This window comes from Hibiscus syriacus, unplaced genomic scaffold (assembly GCF_006381635.1).
Source record: "Hibiscus syriacus cultivar Baekdansim isolate YM2019G1 unplaced genomic scaffold, ASM638163v2 tig00110429_pilon, whole genome shotgun sequence".
Classification (NCBI taxonomy): domain Eukaryota; kingdom Viridiplantae; phylum Streptophyta; class Magnoliopsida; order Malvales; family Malvaceae; genus Hibiscus; species Hibiscus syriacus.
The window spans coordinates 1,346,203-1,357,776 of NW_024062733.1; positions in this window are offsets into that span (position 1 = coordinate 1,346,203).

The following is an 11,574-nucleotide window of genomic DNA, read 5'->3' on the forward strand; positions in this document are numbered from 1 at the left end:
AAGAATTTTGAAATGTGAGGAGTCGCCACCAATCATTTAAGGTGCGATTGAGACACCTTAAAAACCAGGTGATTTTAATAAAACATTTTTTTATCGAAATATCGAGTTTTAAGGTATGCGGAAATCCAGAAATCGGGTTAGGGAGTCAGTTACGAGTGGGGAAGGATTATCACTCCCACAAGCGCCCAAAAATTGGTACCTAGTTGATTACTCTATATTTAAAATAAAAAATTTTGAGTTCGATCTTTATTTAATTTGAAAACCATTACAGATGCAAAGTTGAAAATGATATTCTTTTATTAAAGTCGATAGCATTCGCCCCACATCATTAACGCAGGAGATCAGCTGTTGTGATTGTTAACGGAATATTGCCTCATTTTTAGAAAATCATGATGCAGTTTTGAAAAGGATATCAATTTATTTCGGGAATCACCAGTAGTCACCCCCTGAGCATACTTGCGGGAGATATACTATTAATTCCCTAATAAGTGAACATTGCCTTAAGGTTAAAAATAAAATGCAATCAGACAAATTTTATCTATCCTAATTAAACTAAGAGTAAATTAAGGTTTTTTCTAGCTTAACGTGTCAAATTATGAAAATTAAAGGGCCTAAAGGCACAAACCTAGAAGTGTAGGTTCTAATATTAACCCTATTTGATTTTCAAACCAATTATTGAATCGAATAGCCGAGATGGTCGCTCGAGCATTTATGCGAGGGCCGACTCGAATTATTCCCTAAATTAAGAGGACTATATCAAAGTCTAGCTAAAAATGGAGGCTTTATTTAACCTATTTGATTATGTCAATATTAAAGGTTTAATTAAGGTTTGGGGACTAAAAGGTCAAAGGACTAAAAATATCGAGTTCTAAAAGACTAAAAGATTAAGAACCTAAATCAATAAATTCTAAAGTTGAGGACTAAATAATAAACCAAAATTCTAAGTATTGTCTAAATTAACCTACTAAAAGGAACTAAGCCTAAAATGTCTCTTTTTATATTGAAAATATTAATTAATAATAAAATTTAAAATTTGACCAATCGATTCGAGTAATCAAGCATCTTATGCGAAAACTTGACTCGAATGTCTCCCTAATTAATAACTAATGTGTCGTCCTAATTTCTAAGTTCGATTCGAGTGTTAACCTAATCTAAGAAACAAAATCTAAGGATTAAATTATGAAACAAAACAATTAATAATAAACTTAATTAAAATAACTAAAATAACAAATAATAAAAAAAGTAAAAAACATCATAGAATAAAAATAAAATAAACATAAAATAAGGACCTAATTGCATAAATGTGAAATTGCTAAACTAAAAGGGAATAAACTAAAAATAAAATATGATTAAATTAAAATAAATCGAAATTCAAAGGCTAAATCGAAATAAAATAAAAAAAACAGATTTGGGACTAAAATTCAAAAACACGCTAAATATACAGGGACTAAAAGGAAAATAACCCTAAAAATAAATATCATGTATAAAAATCACAAAAACAATCCCTATAGGTGACTAACATGCAAGAACACACTAAAGTTATAGGGACTAAATTGTAATTTTACCTAAAAATTCGAAGCATAAATAGAAAAGGGAAAATATTAAAAACGGTCATTTCCAATGACCATTTTGTAAAAACATGAGAAAGTTTGGGGACCTAAAATAAGATTTCCCCTAAATTTTTCTATAAATACAATCATTTTTTTAAATTTCATTTTTTTCATTTTTAAAAAAAACTTAGAGAGAGAGGCTCCCCCTCTCTCTAGAATCCAGCCAGTCGCCGATGGTCGTTCCTCCTCTGGTCGTCGTCTAGTTGTCGTCGGCCGCCGCCGTCGTCGGTGGCCGTTGGCCACTAAAATTTACGGGGAGACTCGTCCCGGGCTCATCGTCACAGATCTAGGCTCGGTTTCACAAGAAACGACCTCCATCGTCGTGAAAATGACCGAGATCGTTTGACTTTTCGAGCTCCGGTGACTCCTCCGACGACCCAAGGTAACTCCGATATGCCTTTCTCTTATTTTTTTCATATTTTTTACTGTTAAAATGGCTGGATATTACTATTGCTCGAAATAAAAAAAGGGCCCAATTTGCTTGTTATTAAATATATATATATTAGTGTTTTTTAAAACGAAACTAAAAGATTGTTTTTATTTTGATGTCTAAAAAAACTTTTGTTTTTCACAGAGATTCAAAACCGAAAGCAAAACACGAAAAAGAACAAAAAATAAAATAAAAAATAAATATTGTTTGAATATATAAAAAACCGAATGGAAATAACCTTTGAACTATTGTTATTGCTTCAGAGAAAACGATATTACATTGTTTTTTTGACCAGAAAACCGACCGTTTTACAGTAACCTTCATTCGAGTTTTATACCCAATTTACAAAGAAGTAAAAATGATTACAAAATTCTTGCTTGCTTACTTTCTATTTTCTGCAAGAACGTGGAGATGGTGGCGTGTTGGAGTGGATTTGTTGGGGTTGGGGAGAAAATGGTGGCTATAGGTTGGGGCAGAGAGCGGTGGCTGTTGGTTGGGCACTGGGTTGGCAGCAATTGATTAGGGGGTTTGGGTGGCTTGGTTTGGACCGGTTCGGGTCTTGGCTTGAGGTTGGTTTGGGTCTTGTCTTGAGGCCAGTGTGGGTCTTGGCTTGGGGCTGGTTCAGGTCTGAAGTTTTAGTTTAGGGCCTAGTGGGGTATTGGGTTAGGGCCTAGTGTGGTCTTGACTTGAGGCCGGTTTGGGTATTGGTTTTAGGTTGGGTTATATTTTGGGTTTTGTAATATGTATCGGAGAAGGAAAAATGGTGATTACAGCTGCCCCTCTCTGCTTATTGTTGTGAAATGGGAATGAAGCAAAGATAATAAAGCACCATTTTTCATCTTGTTCTCTTCTTCTTGTCAAGCTGTGAACTCTTTGCTGGGAATGTCAATTCATCTCTTTCTGTGAAATTGTCGAGTCCTTGATGCAAATGATGTAATCTTTGCTTCGTTCTCTTTGCTGAGTCTCCATCTTCAGTTATTCAAGCTACGGGTTCTTCTCATCATGATATTTCCACTGGAAATGTTGATCCCTTGAGTGATGCTTTGCTGATTTGAAGTGTTATGAATCGAGCAAAGGAAATGTGAAAACATCCTGCCCGAAGGTCTTATGGATGGCCCGAAGACTTATCATCTTGCTCGAAATACTTATAGGTGACCCGAAGGATTGAAGCATCATGCTCGAAAGATTTACTAATGGCCCGAAGGACTTAAGCTGATTCGAAGTGTTGTGAATCAAGTAATAGGAAATGATAACCCCTCTAGTGGGGCATTGGTGATTCGAAGTGTTGTGAATCTAGCAAAGGAAATGTTGAAAACATCCTGCCCGATGGTCTTATGGATGGCCCGAAGGACTTATCATCTTGCTCGAATGACTTATAGATGACCCGAAGGATTTAAACATCATGCTCGAAAGACTTACTGATGGCCCGAAGGACTTTTGCTGATTTGAAGAGTTGTGAATCGAGAAATAGGAAATGTTAACCCCTCTGGTGGGGCGTTGCTGATTCGAAGTGTTATGAATAGAGCAAAGGAAATGTTGAAAACATCCTGCCTGAAGGTCTTATAGATGGCCCGAAAGACTTATTATCTTGTTCGAAAGACTTATAGATGACCCAAAGGATTTAAGCATCATGCTCGAAAGCCTTACTGATGGCCCGAAGGACTTACTCATCAAGAAACCCTTGAAAATCAAACTTAGTTTCTTAAAATCTTTCGTTTTCAGTTATCATCAAGAAACCCCTAAAAATTAGGCTTAGTTTATTTAAAAATTATTTGGAAATAATCATCAAGAAACCCCTGAAAATCAGGCTTAGCTTCTTTTTAAAATTCATTGGAAATCACCATCAAGAAACCCCTAAAAATCAGGCTTAGTTTCTAAAAACTCATTTGAAAATATCAAGAAACCCCTAAAAATTAGCCTTAGCTTCCTTTAAAAGTTCATTTGAAAACATCTTATCAAGGAGCCTCTGAAAATCAGACCTGATTTCTTTAAAAATTCTTTTGAAAACATCATGTCATTTGGGTAACGTTCCCCCACATCAAAGTAATGATTCTTCTTTGATTGGGTTCCTCAATTCTTGAGGTTTTGCCACTCGAAATATAATTCCCTTCGTTTAAGGCTTAAATTCTGTGTTTTCATTCTCTTATTCTTTTGAACAATCTGTAAAAATATATGCTTTCATGCATGATATGTGAGGACAATGGATATGTAATCTAAATGTAATGTTGATCATTAATTCTTCTTTTGGATCAAAGCAGAGACCTCAGTCCTCATTCACTTGATCATCTTTGAATGGAGCTAGCCTCAATATCGACGTAGCAATTTGCTCGCTTAGGTTTACAATCTTCGGAGGATCAACCTGATCATCCTGTGGCCTTTGTTTTCTATCTTCGTTTCAGAGGAAATGTTTTCTCTCTCGAATTCTTGCTATGACCAGGTATATGGCCTTGACGCCATTTCTGTCATTGACTCGATCGCTCAATCAAATTTATTTCTCAAAACTCATCTTCCAATTGAAGTATGAATGATCTGTTTCTATAGGTAAGCTCTGTTTGTTTTCATTCTTCCCTGGGCACTCCAAGCGGTGAGGCTCATCTGCCAGATCTACTTGATTTAAATCTTGTGATCTTAATGACATATGGTTTTGGTAATGCCCCAATGTGGGTACTCATGGCTCTATTTATGCCAAGACCTTAATCTCGAATGGCCTCACTCTTGTGTTGCTAATAAACAATGTTAACGAATAACTTGAGGGTTTCTCTTCATGATGACACAACCAGATGAACACCTAAGAAGTGATCAATTCTTCTAACATATTTGTCTTTCATTTTTGCTGTGAGCTGGGATATGTTCCATTTTCAACTAAGGCGATCATCTACTTCTGACAACATCAGAAGGAAGTGTTAAAAGTTATGTCCTCCAATCCTTTTGATCTCTCAAATTATTTTCTTTTAATAAATGCTTCATTATTCTGGCATCGTTTGTTCTTTTTCTCCGATAGAGGCAGAATGAGCCTCACCAGCCTTAATGAACTTTTTCACTTTATATTATCCTGTTTGAATTTTTTCTTTTCTTTTAGAAATGTGAAAAAAATTGTTGAATAAATTTCAAAAGTGCTGTCATTTTCTTCCGATTCACAATCAAAATAAATTGTAAAACAAGAGTTCATTGAATATCAAATAAGTCAAATTTTCTTTTAATCCTTCAAAAATTATATACATTTGAAAAGTGTAAAGATTAATGCTAATATAAGGCTTAGGATTACTTGGGAAGGTAATGTGTTTCAGGTTAATTTGGGGAGGAAATATGTTGCAGGTTGGCTTTTTGCGTCCTCGATTCGATGTTTATTGATCTGATGAAGCAGTCGTTATGCTTTTCTTCAGGAAATGTTCACTGGTTCCCAGCCCTCGTGAGTGCCTTTGGGTTGCGTAGTGCTTTATCAAGATGTATAAAATCGTATTCTGTGCAGTGGTTGACAATCTTCATGTTTGAGCTGTCTTTTCAGGTTTTCAACTCGATTTCTCCTTTGGTTTCAAGACGTCATCTAAAATTTTACGTCTTAAACCCTTCTTTTATTATTTTTCCCTATCATGCATTAAATATTTTGGAAACCATTTTTTTGCAAATAAAATTAACCATGAGGGGCAGAATGAAATCTGAAGATAGTCTCTCCACTTAGAAATCCATGTATGATTAGAAGGGAATTTTTAGGCACGTAATGTAGGTCAGGGCTCACGGTTATGAAAGAAAGGGATAAATAGGCCCAAACAAGTGTTTAAGGGTTATCGAACCAAGGATCAATTTGTCCTGTTGTCTTCAATCTTGTGTTTTCCCGATTTGAATCTGCTTACGTGTCTTTTATTTTTTTTTATTTTCCATTGGTGTTCTCTGATCTTCGGGCAAATTGATTCTAGATCTTTGAACCTCTCGTCTTAAAATATTTGATCAGTTTTCTTTCTTATTTATTTCTTCTCTTTTTCTCTCTTTTTGTGTGTTTTCTTGCTATATATTTTCTTGTTTTTCTCTATGTCGTCAACTCGATTTGATCTTTGAGTGCTTTGTACTTGGCCCACCTTACGGTATCTTGTTATTTCTTACTTTATTTCATCATGACTTGCTTCTATAGCGAAATCTGAATTGATGATCTTCACTCGTGCGAGCGGATGTCTTTCACATTTTCCCCCAGTGTGGGGGGTGATCCTTGGTTAGGGTTGAATCAGAAGGAAAAAATACTATATGCTTAAAAGGGGACAAAAAAGGATATATATATATATATATATATTTGAAAGGATAAATGAAACAAAGCCGTTCATCATCTCATACACGGAAGTGTTTATAAAAGAGGTATCCCCAGGGGACGAGTATTCATGATTAATCTTATTTACATGAAAACAATGTAATTAATGCATGATAGAATTATTTCAATGATTCCATTTATTCCTACTTCACTTTGCTCCTAATATACCCCAATTATTCGAATTCTCTTGCAAAAACTTGATCCGCAACTCTCCATCTTATCTTTCTTGGAGGAAAGGTCCTCATTATGCCTCCTAGGAGTTATTGAGTTTGGGAAATGAATGTTGGTTCTATGTCTAGGAAGGGAAATGTGTGGCTTTAAAGTCGTAATTCTGAAAAAGGTAATGTTATGGAAAGGTTTTATCTTCTGGAAAGGTAAAAGTACGGATTTTGGTGCATCGGGGAGGATAGGGGCATGACTTTATTGTTTCAGAGGGAAGTGAAGTCAAGGTTTGGTCTTATGGTAGTAAACATGCGTCATTTTGTGTAAGGAACCAAGCAGTGGTTCTTTCGGCTTTGGAATGGGGGTATGGAAGGTCTAATCTTGCCACTTGTCAAAGATCCATAATTAATGAAGTAGTAAAAAAAACCTTTAATTCATTTGATATTCAAAGAATTGCAAGATTAATACTTGATTTATTGCTCATGACCTTGGAAAACGACATAAGTTGAATCAACAAAATATTTATTGAGAAAATAATGAAAGAATAAAAACACGTTCAAACAGGACAAAGCCAGTGCATAAGGTTTCACAGTGGAAGAAAGAATTTTTCTCGGTTCTCACCGGGATGTCTTATTTTTAAAGGTTTATGCTCTTGGGTTAATTAAATTATGGACCTTGCTGTTCGGTGCCCCACATACCTCCATGATGTGCCTCGAACTTCAGACGGGGCTAACATTACATCCATAGCTCTCAATTCTTTTTGGGTACGAATAGGGTGACTTGATCGTACCTCAAAACTTTTATGACAAGATTCCCCGTAAGTTACTCCCAGGATCCGTAATTAATGCACGTTGAGATGCAATGTATACCATGTAATGTACAATGTATATATGCTAATGCAAAGATACAAAGATGCACATACAAATGCAAAATGGGTGTGCAAAATGCAAGATATAAATGAAGCAAGGAATTAATCCAAAAAATAATTGTTCCTTGAACAATTCTTGAAAAACCGACAATGTCTCGGTACAATGGGAAAATGAAAATCTGGTCCATCTTCAAGTTGTCCAGCTGACGCGAGCATTTGGGTACTGCATCGTCTTCAAAGCTTTTACTTCATCTCCTACTTTCAGAAATCTTTTCGAGATGGTTCTTGATCTTCAGCTATTGGCTTCAGCGTCGAATCTTCTTGAGTCCACCTTGTCATCTCAGGAGGTAGATGTCTGGCTTGTCTCCTTAGTAGGTAGACTCTCTCTTGACGCTACTCGATCTATGTAGAGCATCTTCGAAATTCTACAGATCCCAGTGAAAGGAATTATTGTGGGCATTGTTTTTCAAGAACCTTCTAAATGATCAATTATTTTAGGGATCAATACCTTTGAAGGATATGTCATGTTCATGCAAAAATGCAACAAGACCAGACAAAAAGGAAATCAATGGTAGTAGAAACAAAAAGAATCAAGTCAGTTGAAATGATTAGTCAAAGAAATGTAATCTTAGCAACAATAATTGAATTCTACTCAAAGTTGAGACTGAAAAATAAAGCATATAAAGAAAATTAATAGTACTAACTGTATGCGTTCTAGTTCTCTTAGGTTATCCACATGGCTCTAGCGAGGTAGATTTACTAAATTCTCTAATGAGGTTGGGTTCTAGCAAATGATTCCCAAGCCATCTTCACAACCTGCTAAGGTTGACTCTGATTCTGGCCCATTACAGACTTGCGAATCAGATTCTACTCAGGGGATCACATCGCTAAAAGCGTACCTCGGATCCGATATCCGGATAGGCATCTTAGGATGCTTTCCAGAGATACTTTATCATACCCACACAAGGAAGCCCAATGCTCCTCATGAGGTGTGACGTTTCTCCCTACTTAGGTAAACTTGGATTAAGCTCGGGTTTAGAGCTATGACATGCAACAATCTTAAATAATTTCACGGAAGTGTAAGCATTAACCAGAGAGAAAAACTTTTTTTTTCTTTTGAAATAACATAATGAACCGTAAATTAAATAAGATCGAATTCGTAATTTCCAAAATCATAAATATAGGGTAACTAACTCGTGGCTCGACTCTCAAGTTGTTTTAAAAACAAAATGTTCCCAGTGGAGTCTCCAAGTTGTCGACACCGTTTTTCGTCGAGGTAGGGAAAGACCGATACCGACTCGGTGGTTTCTTTTCGGAAAGAATTTTGAAATGTGAGGAGTCGCCACCAATCATTTAAGGTGCGATTGGGACACCATAAAAACCAGGTGATTTTAATAAAACATTTTTTTATTGAAAAACCGAGTTTTAAGGTCTATGAAAATCCAGGAATCGAGTTCGGGAGTCAATTACACGTGGGGAAGGATTAGCACCCCACAAGCACCAAAAAATTGGTACCTAGTTGATTACCCTATATTTAAAATTGGAAATTTTGAGTTCGTTCTTTATTTAATTTAAAAATCATTACGGATGCAAAGTTGAAAAGGCTATTTGTTTATTAAAGCCGATAGCATTCGCCCCATAGCATAAACGCGGGAGATCAATTTTGTGCTTGATAACCGAATATTACCTCTTTTTTAGAAAATCATGATGCGATTTTGAAAAGGATGTCGACTTATTTCGGGAACCACCAGTAGTCACCCCCTGAGCATACTTGCGGGAGATATACAATTAATTCCCTAATAAGTTAACATTGCCTTACGGTTAAAAATAAAATGCAATCAGACAAACTTTATCTATCCTAGTTAAACTAAGAGTAAATTAAGGCTTCTTCTAGATTAAAGTGTCAAATTATGAAAATTAAAGGGCCTAAAGGCACAAACCTAGAAGTGTAGGTTCTAATATTAACCATATTTGATTTTTAAACCAATTATTGAATCCAATAGCCGAGATGGTCTCTCAAGCATTTATGCGAGGGCCGAGTCGAATTATTCCCTAAATTAAGAGGACTATATCGAAGTCTAGCTAAAAATAGAGGCTTTATTTAACCTATTTGATTATGTCAATAGTAAAGGTTTAATTAACATTCGGGGACTAAAATGTCAAAGGACTAAAAATATCGAGTTTTAAAAGACCAAAAGATTAAGAACCTAAATCAATAAATTCTAAAGTTGAGGACTAAATAATAAACCAAAATTCTAAGTATTGTCAAAATTAACATATTAAAAGGAACTAAGCCTAAAATGCCTCTTTTTATATTGAAAATATTAATTAATTATAAAATTTAAAATTCGAGCAATCGATTCGAGTAATCATGCATCTTATGCAAAAACTAGACTCGAATTGCTCCCTAATTAATGACTAATGTGTCGTCCTAATTTCTAAGTTCGATTTGAGTGTTAACCTAATCTAAGAAACTAATTCTAACGATTAAATTATGAAACAAAACAATTAATAATAAACTTAATTAAAATAACTAAAATAACAAATAATAAAAAAGTAAAAAACTCATGGAAAAAAAATAAAATAAACATAAAATAAGGACACAATTGCATAAATGTGAAATTGCTAAACTAAAAGGTAGTAAATTAAACATAAAACAAGACTAAATTAAAATAAATAAGATCGAAATAAAATAAAAATAAATAGATAATGGACTAAAATACAAAAAACACGATAAACATACATGGACTAAAAGGAAAATAACCCTAAAAATAAATATCATGCATAAAATAGGTAAATCACAAAAACAATTCCTACAGGTGACTAAAATGCAAAAACACGCTAAAGTTATAGGGACTAAATCGTAATTTTACAAAAAAATCGAAGAATAAACAGAAAAGGGAAAATATTAAAAACAGTCCCTTCTAGTGACCATTTTGTAAAAGCACAGGAAAGTTTAGGGACCTAAAATGAGATTTCCCCTAAATTTTTCTATATATACAAACATTTTTCTTTCTAAATTTCATTTTTTTCATTTTTTAAAAAAACTTAGATTTCCCTTTCTCTAGAATTCGACCAGTCGCCGGTAGTTGTTCCTTCTCCGGTCGTCGTCCCAGTTGTCGTCGGCCGTCGTCGTTGTCGGTGGCCACCAAAATTTACGGGGAGACTCGTCTCGGGCTCCTCGTCACATATTTAGTCTCAGTTTCGCACGAAACGACCTCCATCGTCATGAAAACGATTGCGACCGTTAACCTTTCAGGGCTCTGGTGACTCCTCCTGTAATGCCCCAAATATCAGATTTGTGACCATAGTGAAATAATTTAAATTTTTATGGGTTAAATTGAGTAAATTGAAAAGTATATGAAATGATTTAGAATATTTTGATTGAGACTTATTAGTAAGAATGGAAGAATGGAGGGGTAATTTGGTCCTTTTGATGGAATAAATTTAATATTCATTTAAATGGGGTTATTTAATAAAAGGGGAATAGGAGAAATAAGAGATAGGTCTGAAGTGTTCTCTTCTCCTTCCTCATCCTGACGTCCCGAGCCCCCATAACAAAGATAAAACTTTAATTAGTTGGTTTTTCCTTTCGTTTTTGGGCTGGTTTTGAAACCTTAAATGTTATAGAGGCTTAAGGAAAGTTTAATGAGGATTAAAACTAAAAGATGAAGGTTTTATTTGAGATTTAAGATAATGGGTTTTTTAAAGGATTTGATGAAATTTGGTCTGATTCTAAACTTTAAACGTATATTTGACTTGTCAAAGATGTAAATAAGAGATTGGGAGCTATAGAAGTGGTTAAAAACATGTTTGAAATTTGGGTGTGATTTTAGTTTTAAAGGTTTCTTTGGAGTTATTGGATGTTATATGGAGATTTTTGAATGTAAGATAGTTGGTTAAATTAATGATGAGTTTACTGGAATAGTTGGGGATAAAATAAGAGATTTAGGCAGAAAATTGGTAAAAATCAAAGTGAACTATGTAAAATATGGGTTAGGGTATCAGTGCTAGAAGAACAATACTGATACTATATGTTTAAATTTAAGGAATGAGGATGAACACGATGAACATTATCAATTCTTATGCAAGTATAATCGATACTGAAGTGGGGTATCGATACCATTATTAAAAAATGGATTCCAGAATGCAAAAATAGTATCGATACTGAAAGGAGTATCAGTACCATAGTATAGAAGTATCGATA